We start from the raw sequence: 14,671 nt of genomic DNA on the forward strand, positions 1-14,671 counted from the left end.
TCTGTTATTACTTTTGTGTTGTAAATTCATGTACTGACACGTTCCATGACCTTGGGGATTTGATGCTCAATTAGGTCCCACGGAACTTGACGTGTAAATAAAAATAAATAAATAAATAAAGAATCTCAGCTGAACGCTGCCGTGGTTGACACGTTTCTCGCACCTGAACTTGAAGAGTTCCCTAGAAACGAGTATTCGTTTAGGCTAGATGGTGCTACATCTCATTGTGCTCAAATTTCAGTAGCGGTAGTGCACAGTGTTTTTGGTGATTACATCGTTTCAAGGAATGGTGACATTTTGTGGCCTTGTGGCCTCCCTAATCTCTCAACGTATCCGTCTCTGGTTACTTCTCTGGGGATTCCTGAAGCAGAGGGTTTATGCTAGGTGTCTACACACTGCACTGGTATCCAAAATTAAAGCAACAAACCGAAATTTCGCAGTGTTGCATTTATTTTGCCACAAAACAGCATAAATAGGTGATAGCAAAGTAGAAACAATGTAAAGAATACAAAACATAAACAGCTGCAACTTGCATTACAGTAGACGAAAATGTTCTTCGTTTTTTCCCAGATTTGCACATTCCGACAACTTTTTAAGGTGCTCACTATGGTATGACCACCTCTGACAGCAAACCGGGCCTGACAACGACGGAGCATGCTGTGAATAATGTCGTCAGTCTCATGTTGAGGCAATAACGTCCATTCTTCCTATGGTACTGCTCGCAAGTCTTGCAGCGTGGTTGGTGGATGTTGACATGGTGCAACCCGTCTCCCTAGTGCATCCCAGACATGCTCTATAGAATTCAAATCGGGAGAACGAACATGCGACGCCATGCGTGCTGTGTCTTCCATTTCCAAGAAAACCAGTCACTCATGCTCGAGCATTATCGTCCATCAGTACGAAGTCTGGACGCACAGCACCTCGCAACAACCGTTCATGAGATCCCAAGACCTCGTCACGATACCTGACAGCAATTAAACTTTCCGATTCACCCTAACAATTTCATGAAGAGATGTTCGAGTGGTCAATATAATCCCTGTCCACACTATTAGCGATCCTCCTCGATATCAGACTCTCGCCACAATGTTCGGGTTTCAAAATCGTGTGCCACATTCCCTTCAGACGCGAATCCGTCGGGAATCAATCTTCAGACGAAGTCGGCACTCATCTGTGAAAAGAACATTGGCCCACTGTTCGACTGTCCAAGCGGAATGTTGACGAGTCCACTCTAGACGTTCCCTTCTGTAAAGACGTGTCAGAGACAGACATACAGCAAGTCTCCGACAATAAAGACCATTCGGTCCAAGTATTTTCTACACCATTTGCCTCGATACAACACGTCCAGTGGATGTTGCGCGTACAGATGCCAGCCCAGTACTAAGGTGGTAACGTTGTGCCCTTGCAGCCAAATAACGATCCTCTCTCTCTGATGTCACACATGGCAGGTCCTGCCCTGGTCTTCGTGATACTGTTTCGGTCTCTGTAAACTGTCGCCACGTCCAAGAAACAACAAAACGATTAAGCCATCGGGCCACATGAGTTTGCGAGTGTCCTTCTCCGTACGGCCCTCCACCGCAGAGAGTCTGGCAGGCGTCGTTTCTGTGCCATACTGCACCGTCTGCGACTGTGTACACAGCAATTGTGGAAGTGTGACTGCACAGCAAACACTGCTCCGTTTGATACGTGCCCTGGGGTCATCGTTAACGTGGTTTTCCTTTGACTGAAATGCCATCTTCCGAGCAGAACACGATCGTATGGACTTTTGTTGACATTTCGTATGATTATATCGTGAATTAGACACAGGACGGGGAAATGGCGTTTTGTTGCTTTAATTTTGGACACCAGTGTATTTCGAAAGTGAAAGACACCATTCGTACAGAAATCAGAAACATTCCTGTATAGGCGCTTGAACGTGCCGTCAACGATTTACGTCACAGTTTGTCTGAGTGTCAACGTAACAATGGTGGCCGCCTGCAAGACATCATTTTCAAAATACGAACAGTGCGTGAAACGGCAATACGCATGTGTTTCGTTGATGTGAGTGAAGACGTTTTACAGTATAATCCTCGGCCTGCTGCGCTGTATCCAGATAGCGCCGTTTTTATGCCATACCCTGTACGTGAGTTCTATTCTCCAAGTAAATAAATTCAGATTGTCTTGATCTCACCAAATTATGCACAACTATCCTTGCCTCGTGCAGACAAGTGCGGACACATTTTCCACCGTCTTATCAAGGTATACAGTCACTCATCTCTTCCCGACTATAACTCTCGTGTCTGAACAACACGACAAAAACATTCGTTCCCATCAGAGCAAAATCATTTCTGGCGCACTCCATCACACAGCGGCTTCTCCAAGCTGTTTTCAGTAACAGGGATCCGGCTTTGGAATAATCTCCTCCAGTACAACAGACTCCTGAAAAATCTCTCCAAATCCAAAAGAAAATAAACGACGCTTCTACTAAAACAGCACTAAAGTCTGCCTTTGTCGCTGCACACACTCTTTACGCCATTGCAAACAAGTGCCCTTCTTTACAGTTAAGACTTTCGCATTTATCGAAACCCTTAGGTCAGTGATCGTCAAACATTTTGAGCCAAGACTGTGGGCTGCACCCCGGGCCGTATACATACCGAACTTATTACTAATTGGTAACCTGCATAAATTAGTACGTTATGAGCCCCCAGTAGACTAGCTATAGTAAGGGCATGATAAGTTGGCCCCCAGACCCCCAAGCACTGATCACTAAAAGTCGGCACCATTCGGAAAATTTCATGTCGACTGTCTCTGTTTCAGATTGCTGCTACCATCACCGACACCAAAGTCCTGTCACGGTAGTTGCCTGGCTAAGTGTTGTGTTTCCTGTGCAAGCGGATGATTAATTGATCAAGAATATTATTTGTACGATAATGATTAAAGCAGACGAAATGAATTAAACTTTGTGCTGCGACCTGGACTCGAACCCGGGTCTTCTTGCTTGCTAGGCAGAAATGCTAACCATTAAACTACCGCAGTACGATGGCCAACATTGTTGCACGAACTACCTAAGCTGAGTGCTCTCCCCAACACAAACTTCAATTCATTTTTCCCTTACATATTGTCACTACTGCCAGGGCTCTTCGATATTCGCAAGCACCCCAGCATTGGACGTAATGGAAAACATTTAATTATAATATTATTTGTGTTTATATTATATGGATTTTGCAATATGAATCACGATCACAAAAGTTCAGTGAATGTTTCGAGTATCATTTATTTTCTACAAATTGCGTTGTACCACATCAGCCTCAAATCGATTTCATATTCCTTGCCACAAATATGTACCGCGTTTGTTGACCATTTCTGTAATTCGCTTTTACGAATCTATGTTTCTTCCGTGAAAACATTTACACAATATCATATGATCGGTACGAGTAGCGTTCGCCCGTGAGTTATCGGTACTGGGAAACAAACAGTAAAACATATCCCCTCTTGCGTCATCTAACGCCACTGTGGCTACGCTATTTACCGCTCTACCCATGAGGTAAGCGGCCAACTTTATTTACCTCACGGCCAAATACACCAATGTCAATTTAAAATTAAGAACACCTTCAAATATCACTGTCTCTGTATGTATTTTTATTTGTTAGTGAACAGGGAAATTACACTCACGAGAAGCTCTTCACATTAATTGCTTGAAGTATATTATTATAAAATACATCTGAGAACTGAGAGCTGCACGAATACAGTATTTTAGAGCAACATGTGGCCTCTCGGGCTGTTGTTTGACAGCCACTGCCTAAGGTAGTGCTGTGTACCTAAATTTTTCCTCCTCAAACTTGCTACGCGTTATTGTTATGTTTATTAGCTGCCATAGCAGTAGTATTGCTAGGATTACCTTAGTCAGTACTGTTATTCAATTGTCATTAGATACCTGAAATTAATTTTTAATTTATCAATTTATTATTGTTTATCGTATTAAAATTACTGTCACTGCTGAAGCAACTGTATTATCAAATAGTACTACACTGTAAAATCGTAATTCGATGTAAGAGAGGTATAAAATTGTAGTGCAATGTAAGAGAGCCTGAAAGCATTAATATAATTTCATAATTTTGTAGAAATAAATAAGAGTTTTCGTCTGATAAAATGTTTGAATTGTAGCACGGGAGAGGTTGGGAGAAGGCAACTTACAACACGGGGTCTTGGAAAGTGCTTAGGCAGCGTGGCCGTTCCTGCGAGCAGCTGTGAGCGTGCGTGGCAGACAGCCGCCCGCTGTGTATGTGTGGTGGTTCTGTGTGTGTGTGTGGGGCGCGGAGGGGGGAGGGGGGAGGAGGAGGAGGGAAGAGGGGTGCAAGGCCTGGCTCGCGCAGCCGGCGTCGTCAGTCGGCAGTGCAGTCGATAGGCCACCCAACGGACGGCCACGCGCGGCGTGCTGCCTACTCACAGTGCGGCAGGCGCACCGCACGGTAAGCTGGGATCGCTAACACAGAAACAACTTTGCCGTGACGTCACGCAGCTGCGTGTCTCACGTCAACCTCCTCGGGCACATTCCTGCACGCACATGCTCTGCACACACTGTCCGCACTTCACTTTCCGCTCATTTTGTAATTATAGAGACCACTTCGTATTTCGAATGCTGTACCTGTTAAACTACGATTGTCTTCTATACGAACTGTATGACGCAGCTACAGTTTATACTATGTAATTATTTTTGGATCACTTGGTAAAGAAGGCAAGTGACGGTGACCATTTTACATGTAAAACCTCTGTCGCATTATAAAGGAGTTTCAAGTAAGAGTACGCAGTTAAGGAATAAATGCGGATTTCTACTTAATCTTTTACTGTGTTTTAATTGTTTGTACAGAAATCTCTCATTTAAGTTCCTATCTATCAATCATTGCAGTAAAATGCATTTTTCTGAAAGACAGGCGCGGCAAGACCGCTAATACAATAGAATAAAAGGTCTTTCACAATTTGCCCACATAGGCGGTTAAGGATACTCATTCACTCAGGCAAGAGTCCGTGTGAAATTCGTCCCCTGTGGTCACAGAGACACCGGCCCTAACCTCCATAATCTGCACAGTTACCGTGCAACAATTCTTTACATCTATCACGCTGTATCTACTCATTATCAAAATCACATCCGCACAGTCAGGCCGGTTAAACATATAGGTGTAACGTTACAAAGCGATATATGCGGAATGTGCACGTCAGGTTAGTAGTAGGGAAGGCGAATGCTTTCTTGTTATTGGGAGAATTTTGGGAAAGTTTAGCTCATTTGCAAGGGAGACGGCATGTAGAACTCTAGTGCGACCCATTCTTGAGTGCTGCTCAAGTGTTTGGGACCACCATTAGGTCCGGTTAAAGAAAGATATAAAAGCAATTCAGCTGCGGGCTGCTCGATTAGCTACCGGTAGGTTCGATCAGCACGCAAGTTTTACGAGGATGATTCGTGAACTGAAATGGGAAACCCTGGAGGGATGACGACGCTCTTTTCGCCAGGCACTATTTCGGAAATTTAGAGAAGCGGTACTTGAGGCCGACTGCTGATTGATTCTGCTGCCGCCAACGTACATTTCGCATAAGGACCATGAAGATGAGGAAATTAGGGCTCGCACGGAAGCTTATAGATGGTCGTTTTTCCCTCGCTCTGTTTGCGAGTGGAAGAGGAAAGAGCGTTCAGCAGCTTGCGGGGTATGCATGTAGGTGTAGATGTTGGGTGTGTATGAGCACCATGGACGGCAATGCGTGCTCACTAACATGTTCCCATGAAGTCAATTGGATCATAAGGACTTCTTGTGCTTTGGATCTCCATTCCTCCCACAGTTTGGTTGGCGAATGCCTGATAGTCGTTGGTATATATGGAAATTCTCGAATACGTCTTTCCAAAGCATCACAGAGGTGATCGATGAAATCTAAGTCGGGAGAACGGGCAGGACAGTCAATTCGCCGAATTTCGTCTCGTACCAAGAGCTCCTCCAACAGTGACATTCGATGCGACCGCATACTGTCATCCATACAAATGATGTACATGTGAAAGGAATACAGTATCGAAGTAACGCTGACCGGTGAGGCTAACGTGTTCAAAGATTTGGAGATCAGTGCGCCAATCGCACACCATAACAGCTACACCACGGGAACGGCCATGTTCGGTAATGTTCCTGTGTGGTCTACGTGTTCCCACCTCGCCGTATGAAAATGTGTTCAGCATTGTCGAACATTGTCATTTCGGTGTTCAAAAAAATGGTTCAAATGGCTCTGAGCACTATGGGACTTAACATCTGTGGTCATAAGTCCCCTAGAACTTAGAACTGCTTAAACCTAACTAACCTAAGGACATCACACACATCCATGCCCGAGGCAGGATTCAAACCTGCGACCGTAGCGGTCACGCGGTTCTAGACTGAAGCGCCTAGAACTGCACGGCCACACCGGCCGGCATTTCGGTGTTGGACGGGCGTACTGACCTCCAAGTCCTTGAAACACTATAGACACACCGGTCAACATTATTGTGACACTGTACTTTCTATCATCTGTTGTACGACACTGCAGCAGCTCTTTCTGTATAAGACCCTAGTTACATCAAGCTATGTTCCACGGCAGTGATACATAATGAGAAAGTTATTTTTGTCGTTAAGTTTTGCTCACCAGTGTACACACAAACACACACACGCACACACACACACACGATTGCGCCCGTGCGAGCGTTACCTTTTTATGCATTATCTATCAACGTAAATTACAAATGCATCATTTCAAATGCTGGCCTCAGTTCGTGGTCTAGTGGCTAGTGTTGCTGCCTCTGCATCACGGCGTCCAAGGTTCGATTCCCAGCCGGGTTGGGGATTTTCTCTCCCCAGGGACTGAGTGTTTGTGTTGTCCTCATCATTTCACTATTATTTTCACCATTCGTCACAGTGGCTAGATTGGATTGTAACAAAATTGGACTGCGTTTATGACCCCGCAGTTGAGCGCAGTACAAACCAAACATCCTCACTTCGAAAGATGGTCTACACACAGTTGAAAGTGAACGTAATACACGGTGTATTCTAAAGTTTTTTAGTATAGCGATACGATTACGAAATGCGGCACCGGACAGCCCATTGTTGACCTCATGTTGGAGCATCGCGTCAGTTCGACAATGAAAGAGAATGTGATTGGCACCCTCTTCTTTACAGTAGTCACTTGCAAAGTCGATTCGCAGTGGACGTCAACGAAACTGAACTGAACGGGACGGCGGGCGACGTCACCGTCAACTGGAGGTGTATTTTTACACTAGGTGGAATGTTGGCATGTCGTCACTTCACTCAGCCCTGTTCCGGAGAGTAGAAGTGAAATTGTGAGTTACCGCCCGTGATACAAAAACTGGGAATGTTGTGGATACGGAATTAAGGAAGTAGCACCGTTAAGCTGGTTAATGGGCAAAGCAAAATTCCTAGCGCTGTTTCTTGACAAAAGTTATATGGTAATCTACCGAAAAATGAGCAGTTGGAGAAGTATCGTCTGCACATTTCAAAACTTCGATCTTTTCCGGAGAAAAATTTACATACAAACACATGAAATATTGTTTAGAAGGCAAAAAATAAAACCTTTTTTACCTCATCCATGTTCTCTTTTACTTTCTAAGTTCTAAATAACGTCAAAAACAAATCCAGTCCCGCAGACTTTTTCACCGATCAGATATTGTTTCATCTACTTTCTTATTTATCTACAGTGTAGGCTTTTAATCAGTCCAGATTTTATAAAACTTTCATTTCTTTCTTTTTCAAATGTCTGAGCTCTTTTGTGGAGGCTGTTCATAAGAAAATTGTCCAGGTCGTCATGGAACCATTGGAGTGTGCCACGAAGCCAAAGAAAACAATAAAATAAAGACTGAGAAGAAATGAAATCGCTTCTTTCTCGAGAAACCTTGAGATTAACGTCCTGTTCCGCCCCTTTTCATTGACTGCCCTTTTGAATTCCGCCATTTCAAATGTATTGAGGAATGTTTTGGCGTTCCTGTACGTTCCAGTTCGTCAAGCGCGGGTCGATCTCACCTGGAATGCCACGAAGCCAATGCAGTGTGTTTCTCGTAGCAGACGTGACGCATTTTTAGTCTTCTTCACTCTTATGGATTAAAGACGTTTATCGTGCCAGAAATTGGTCGGAATTACCGGGCTGGTTTTGTCGTAATCGCTACCTTTGTATTCGGACGTCTGTTCCCATTCTGCGTTCCGTCTCTCTCTGGTTAACGGTCTGGGCACGTTCGAAGGGACCGCAGCTGGTGCAAAGTCCCTGTCTCCGTCGCAAGGGGCTGGTCTGGCTAGCGTGTCATGTGTTTCATTTCGAGAAATGCCGAGTAAGGTTCTACCAAAGTGGTCGCTTGGGGCGCCACAATATCCAAGTCCAAAATTTGTATAGAGGGTGTCTCGTAATTACTGGAAGCAGAAACAGCTGAAAGTATATGGGGGAAGGGGGGGCAGGGCATTTGAGTGAAAAAGTGATCTCGAATAGGCCCTGTTACCAAGCACATACGTGAAGCTCACTAAAACATACCTGGGAGAAGAAATAAAATATTTAAGTTACTGAAGTAGGATTTATGGTAGTCACTTATGATGCAGTTGCTGTGGAGGTCTTTATTTCGAAGACTGGTTTGATGCAGCTCTCCTTGCTACTCCATTCTGTTCAAACCTTTTTGGAGCGGCAGGTAATAATCAAGTGGTCGTTACTTCTTTATGTCGTTATGAAAAGGCTCATAAATTGTCTGTGCGTGCTTTCCACCTACCTTCGCCATTTACAACAACCTGAAAACTATTTCTATGGTCAGCAAGAAAGCGATGGAGAGCACACCGGCTATAATTTCCAGTGCTCACAGAAAGAAAATGTTACACTTCCTATTTACTCAGCGGGAGTTTTAACTGATTGATATATTCTGCAAAATTTCACACTCGCAAAATATTAGTCTTAGTATTGTAACAAATATCCCTAACAGAAACAGCACTATTAATAGTTCAGAGGCGACCTCTATGAAAAGTTCCAAGTAATATGGTCTATCGCCCTGACTTCTAATCGATAAAAGTTAGTTGTTCGCCTTAAAGGTGGAAAATAATCTCACCCCTTGACACGCGGTTTTGTCAACATTACGGGTGGCACACAGTTACTTCCGTGAAAACTAAGCATCCAGGATGGTGTACAGTCCTTGTGAGTCAATTTCTTACTCTTACTGCAAACGCATTCAAGTCTCCTCAGCTCTGACGTCATCCGAAGCACAATGCGCACTTGCGTTTGACTGACACGGACAGTTTGATATATCGGTGCGAAGTGTGACCTACCACAACATTTCTGGCTGTGTTTGTATAGGGACGCAGCGGACAGCCAAAGGGAACATATGCTATCAACCGCTCTAGGCAGTAGTAGCAGTATTTAAATAGCCTCGGTCTCGGACACGTATTAATTAGGAGCTCTCTCATTTAACAATTTACAATCTCCTTAATTTTTACATAAATAGAGTTAAGTTCGCTTTAGTTACTGAAAACGTTATAGGTCGACTGTAATCAACCATGCGTAAGGATTCGTTAAAATGTGATTGTTAGTACGAGGGCTGTCCAGAAAGTAAGTTTCGATTGATCGCGAAATGAAAATCACAGTGAAAATCAGAAATGTTTCATTTGTAACAGTTAGCTACACCTTTCAGCTACTTCTCTACGTAGTCGCCGTTCTGACTCAGACATTCGTCGTAGCGTTGTACCAACTTTCCAATACCCTCATCATAGAAGGCAGCCGCCAGTGCTTTCCGCCAATTCTCTACACTGGCCTAAAGCTCGTTGTCTGTGCCAAAATGTTGTCTTCATAGCCAGCGGTTCGTTTGAGCAGAGATGAAAATCAGTGGGAGACAATTACGGGCTGTATTGTGGGTAACCAAACATTTCCAATTGAAACGATGCAGGAACATCTTCATTGCCCCTGCAGAATGAGGCTGAGAATTGTCTTGAACCCAGGGGCGGGCAAACGTTGCACGCGGCTCATGAGCGCACAGCGTTGCACGTGTGTTGCTCGCGTGCAGGCGTCGACCGGGGCTGTGGTGACAGCCGGCAGGTTGCGGCAGTGTAGTGCCAGGCTAAGCTGCGGACGTTGATGCGAAGCGACCACTATGTAGTGAACGTTGTATTTCAAGAAACGGAGAAGTGGAGATTTGCTATCTTTCAAAAAATAATGGGAGAATCATTTTTTCTTTGTGCAAAAACGTGAAAATTCGAAATGTTTAATATGTGGCAGTATTCTCGCTGGTCAACGGAAGTTTAGTATTGAAGGCCATTATAATAAATTTCACAAGGACGAGTACAATTTATTGTGGGATTCTGAGCGGATGGGGAATTGACTGAGCCTAAGAAGAGCGATCTGACGATACCAGATGAATCTGTCGTAGTTGGCCGGCCGGAGTGGCCGAGCGGTTCTAGGCACTACAGTCTGGAACCGCGCGACCGCTATGGTCGCAGGTTCGAATCCTGCCTCGGGCATGGATGTGTGTGATGTCCTTAGGTTAGTTAGGTTTAAGTAGTTCTACGTTCTAGGGGACTGATGACCACAGCAGTTAAGTCCCATAGTGCTCAGAGCCATTTGAATTTGTCGTAGTTGCTGTTGTCACGAGAGATCTGCGACTTTCTCTCGTCATGTCTCTCATCTAACTGATTTAACATTTTATGGAGCACTGTTTTCAAGTTTTCAGGACACAACAATAATAGCCCAGCGGTATGTGCAAGTTATAAGACTGCGCTTAATATAGCGAGAGCTGGAAAACCATTTGCTGAATTAATAAGTCTCGGTTAAGAGCAAACATCAGTGATGAAAATTTAAGTAACTGTTTGTGTTTGTCTGTATGTAGAAATTTTGTTCCAGATATTAAAGTATTGTAAACTCTACCTGTGATAATTAAATAAAACGTATCGTAGGTAATAGGTACTCTTTCAAACCATGATTTCTTTCAAGCACTCCTACTAACCTTATTCATTCACTCAATAAAGCAAGCTAGGAAACAAAACGCATTACAGAGGAAGGAGCAGACAGAAGGTATGGTGGGGATGGGAGATAAGCAGGTGGCCAGCTTGCCCCTGTGTGCACGCGGAACACCTGTTCACTGCACGCGTGCAAGTGCACCGCACATGTGCAGGATTCCTGCCCGCCCCTGGTCTTGAAGAAGAAACTGCACGACAGTTATGTAATGTTGGTTGCATAGCTTCAGGGGAAAATTCTCACCAGGCCCTCGTACTTGGCGGGAGACACTATTTTCTATAGCATCTTTACGCGCTCACTAAGAGCTCAGGAATGAAAAGAGCGACATAATTCTACCTAGAGTCATACTAGACACACTGCCCAACACATCTTTGAAAAGCTTTATCGGATTTTCATAGTCGTTTCCATTTCGCGACCGATCGTAACTTACTTTCTGGACAGCCCTCGTAAATAGCTAGAAAACTAATAGAGGTAGCTTATGTTTTTACATAAAATTGAGGCTACATACGGATTTTCAGCTTTTTGAGTGTAATATTTTCCGGCTTCAATTTTTTCCTAAAAGGACTGATTTTAACCAAAAACATTGCTCTGATCAATTTGAGACTTGCAACTTTTAATTGTGACATATATCTGCATATTCTGAACAGTTTTTAGCTTTGTAGTTTTTTTTTCTAAAGATTATATGTTTTGCCTATTATATTCATTCGCCATTGATGAACAAAAGTCAGTAAGGGTGCATGAACCCAGCGCCTGCTGTGGAGGCCTATACGCAGCAACGTTCGCTGCAGCTCACGAAAAGTATACAAACTTATCCGTTTTAGAAATGCTTGCTCCCTTTGCCCGAACGCCAATAATAATGTCCTTTCGGACATCAGAACATTTTCTCCGTTGCTGCATTACGACAACGACAGCTCCGTTTTCCACGTGCCCCCGACACGCTTTATATACACTCGGCTGCTTGTGATGATGCCTGCCATCTGTGAGTGGTTATTGCAATTCCTCTTTTTCAGCAACACTTTCCTTCCTGTAGCTAGTCTGCATTTTATGGCTGTCAAATTTGTTGTACTGCTCTCGACCGGTTTCCCGTGTTTTCAAAAGCATCTACAGAAGGCGCACATCTAGTTCATTGCGTAGAACCAAAAGCAAATCTTAAGGTCATATTTGATGATACGAAGATCTGCTGTTTGCTTTATATAATAAAGTAAATGCGCGCCTTTCTTAGATTGGTTTGAAAGCTACTGCAAACGGTAAAGCGCAATATAAAAAAATTAAAACAATAAATAGTGGCTGGCTACCAAAAATTCTTTCTCAGTATTGTACAACACCGTCACTGCACGTTATAGGATAGACGTCAATACCAATAAAACAAGATTAATAGAGTATAGTCCAACTAGATCAGGCGATGCTGACGGAATCAGATAGGAAATGATACATTAGAAGTGGTAGATAAGTCTTAATATTTCAGCAACAACATAACTGATAACGCGCGAAGTAGAGAAAATATAAATTGCAAGTCGACAATGACAAGAAAGCTTTTCTAAACCTGACAAATTCTTAACAACTAACATAAGGTTTTCGTGTTAGGAACTTTTGGTGGAAATATTTGCTTGGTGTGTAATCTTATTTGTATGTGAGATGTGTATGATAAAAAATAAAGGCAGGATGAGAAAAAAGTTATTTTTCTGCCTAACAGCGTAACCCATGTACTGCTTCTAGTATCTCATTTCCTAATGTAATTCCCTAAGCGTCGCCTGATTGAATTCGAAGTACATTCCTTTCCCTCCTTGTTTTACTTTACTTTTGCTGGTGTTCATCTTATAACCCGTTTTCAAGGTACTATTCATTTAGTTCAGCTGTTCCTCCAAGTTCTTTCCTTTCTCTGACAGAGTTGCAAGTACAGCAAACATGAAAGTTTTTATTTCTTCTCCATTAGGTATCGTTCCCTTTCCAGATTTCTTCTTTACTGCTTGCTCAATGTAACGATTGAATAATATTCGTTATGGGCTCAGGGGCGCCGACTTATAAAAAATATTGAGGGACCCTCGGAAATTTTCCAAGTTTTGGATGAAAAATAGTGGGTTTTAAAGCTTTTAGGGCATTTTAGAGTCATATGATCAACATTAGAACCCCGAAAACTGGACTCTCCATAACTCCACACTCCGCGAAACTCGACAAGCCTGACAGATTTTTTGGCTTTGGAAAAAGAAACAAAACATAAACACGCTAGGTATTTTCGTAAAAAGCTAATTTCATTTATAGTAATAATCATGGTTATAGACTATTAGAGAGCAGTGGATATATAGATCTGAAAAGACTGAAATTATATTTTAATAAATCCAAAACTATCATTAAAAGAATAAAACAAAATATTCCTGTCACACAGTAATAGCACTTTGATTAATAAGTGAAATAGCTAATTTAAACGTACTTTGAATAATGCTCAGGGTTCATTAAAAGAACAGTATCTCAAAGGTAATGCTTTAATACAGTTAATAAAGTTAATTCAGTATGCCTAATACTTTCAGTCAAAAAGTACGTAAATGGTGGGTTTTAATTGGGTTTTAAACCCTAAAAATATTTAAGTATTCGAAAATAACTAATACAGTACTATAATATGCAGTAATACAGTGCTGAACTAGTACTAATATTTCTAAACTGAAAATTTAGCATTATGTATGTATTTAATTTTCTATTTTATAAAGATTTTTAATATTGCTCTAAATGCCATTATTAGGGCTAGAGTGCCTTTAGAAAGGTACAAATGTCGACCGTCTGACTGGATTACTGAACATGAAGTCGTTGATGACTGGTCGGATATCCAATTCATCCAAAACATCTTGCTGGGCATGAAGAACAGCCAAGTTGTTCAATCGCTTCTGTCCCATTGTTGATCGGAGATATGGCTTCAGACGTCTAAGGGCGCTAAATGACCGTTCTACTGTTGTTGTCATGATTGGAACTACATGGAGAAGATTAATGCACTTCACTACTTCACATAACATATCTCTAACTGCAGGCTCTTGTGTAATGTACTTTCTTAAATTACGCATACTTTTTAAGACCTGTTGTTTTTACTTGGCGATATCAGCTAACATATTCAAATGTAAGCGCAGTCTCTCAATTTTTAGGTCATTTTTGAAAAACTCAGTTCATTTTTCCAAATTTTTTCACCTCTGTTTAGTAAAAGCAAGCACTCTTGTTCAACTGCAATGACCTGTGGGAGCCCAGTTGAAGCAAACCGCTCAGTAATGCAAGATTGCACCGTTTCACGAACTTCAATGTAAATAGCTTTGTGCTATTCCTTTGGGGGTTTTGAAAGTGTGTGGTGAGCTGGCTTCGTTGTTTTCTTACTTCTTTGGTATACTTCGATTCCGAGGAAGCGAAGGATCATCAGCTTGTGAAGGTTTTTCTTTTAAACACAATTCCCAAAAGTGTTCAAAACTATCACGCCTTCCATTCAATATACAAATCAAGCCCTCATATATTTTTTTCAGATCAGCTACACTTAGATGAGGGCATTGAATTTTTTCACTAACATCCTCTACTAGGTCCATTGCTTGGCAATAAGGACCTAAAAAGAAATAAATCTTGAATTGTAACATAGCTTGCACAGTTGAAACCTGACCCTGTTTTGTCCTCTGCAGAAAATGTTTCAAAAAAACTCGAGAAGTTCTTCAAAGTTTTTAGATATTGTCAAGATATT

Source organism: Schistocerca serialis, chromosome 8 (genome assembly GCF_023864345.2).
Source record: "Schistocerca serialis cubense isolate TAMUIC-IGC-003099 chromosome 8, iqSchSeri2.2, whole genome shotgun sequence".
Lineage (NCBI taxonomy): Eukaryota > Metazoa > Arthropoda > Insecta > Orthoptera > Acrididae > Schistocerca > Schistocerca serialis.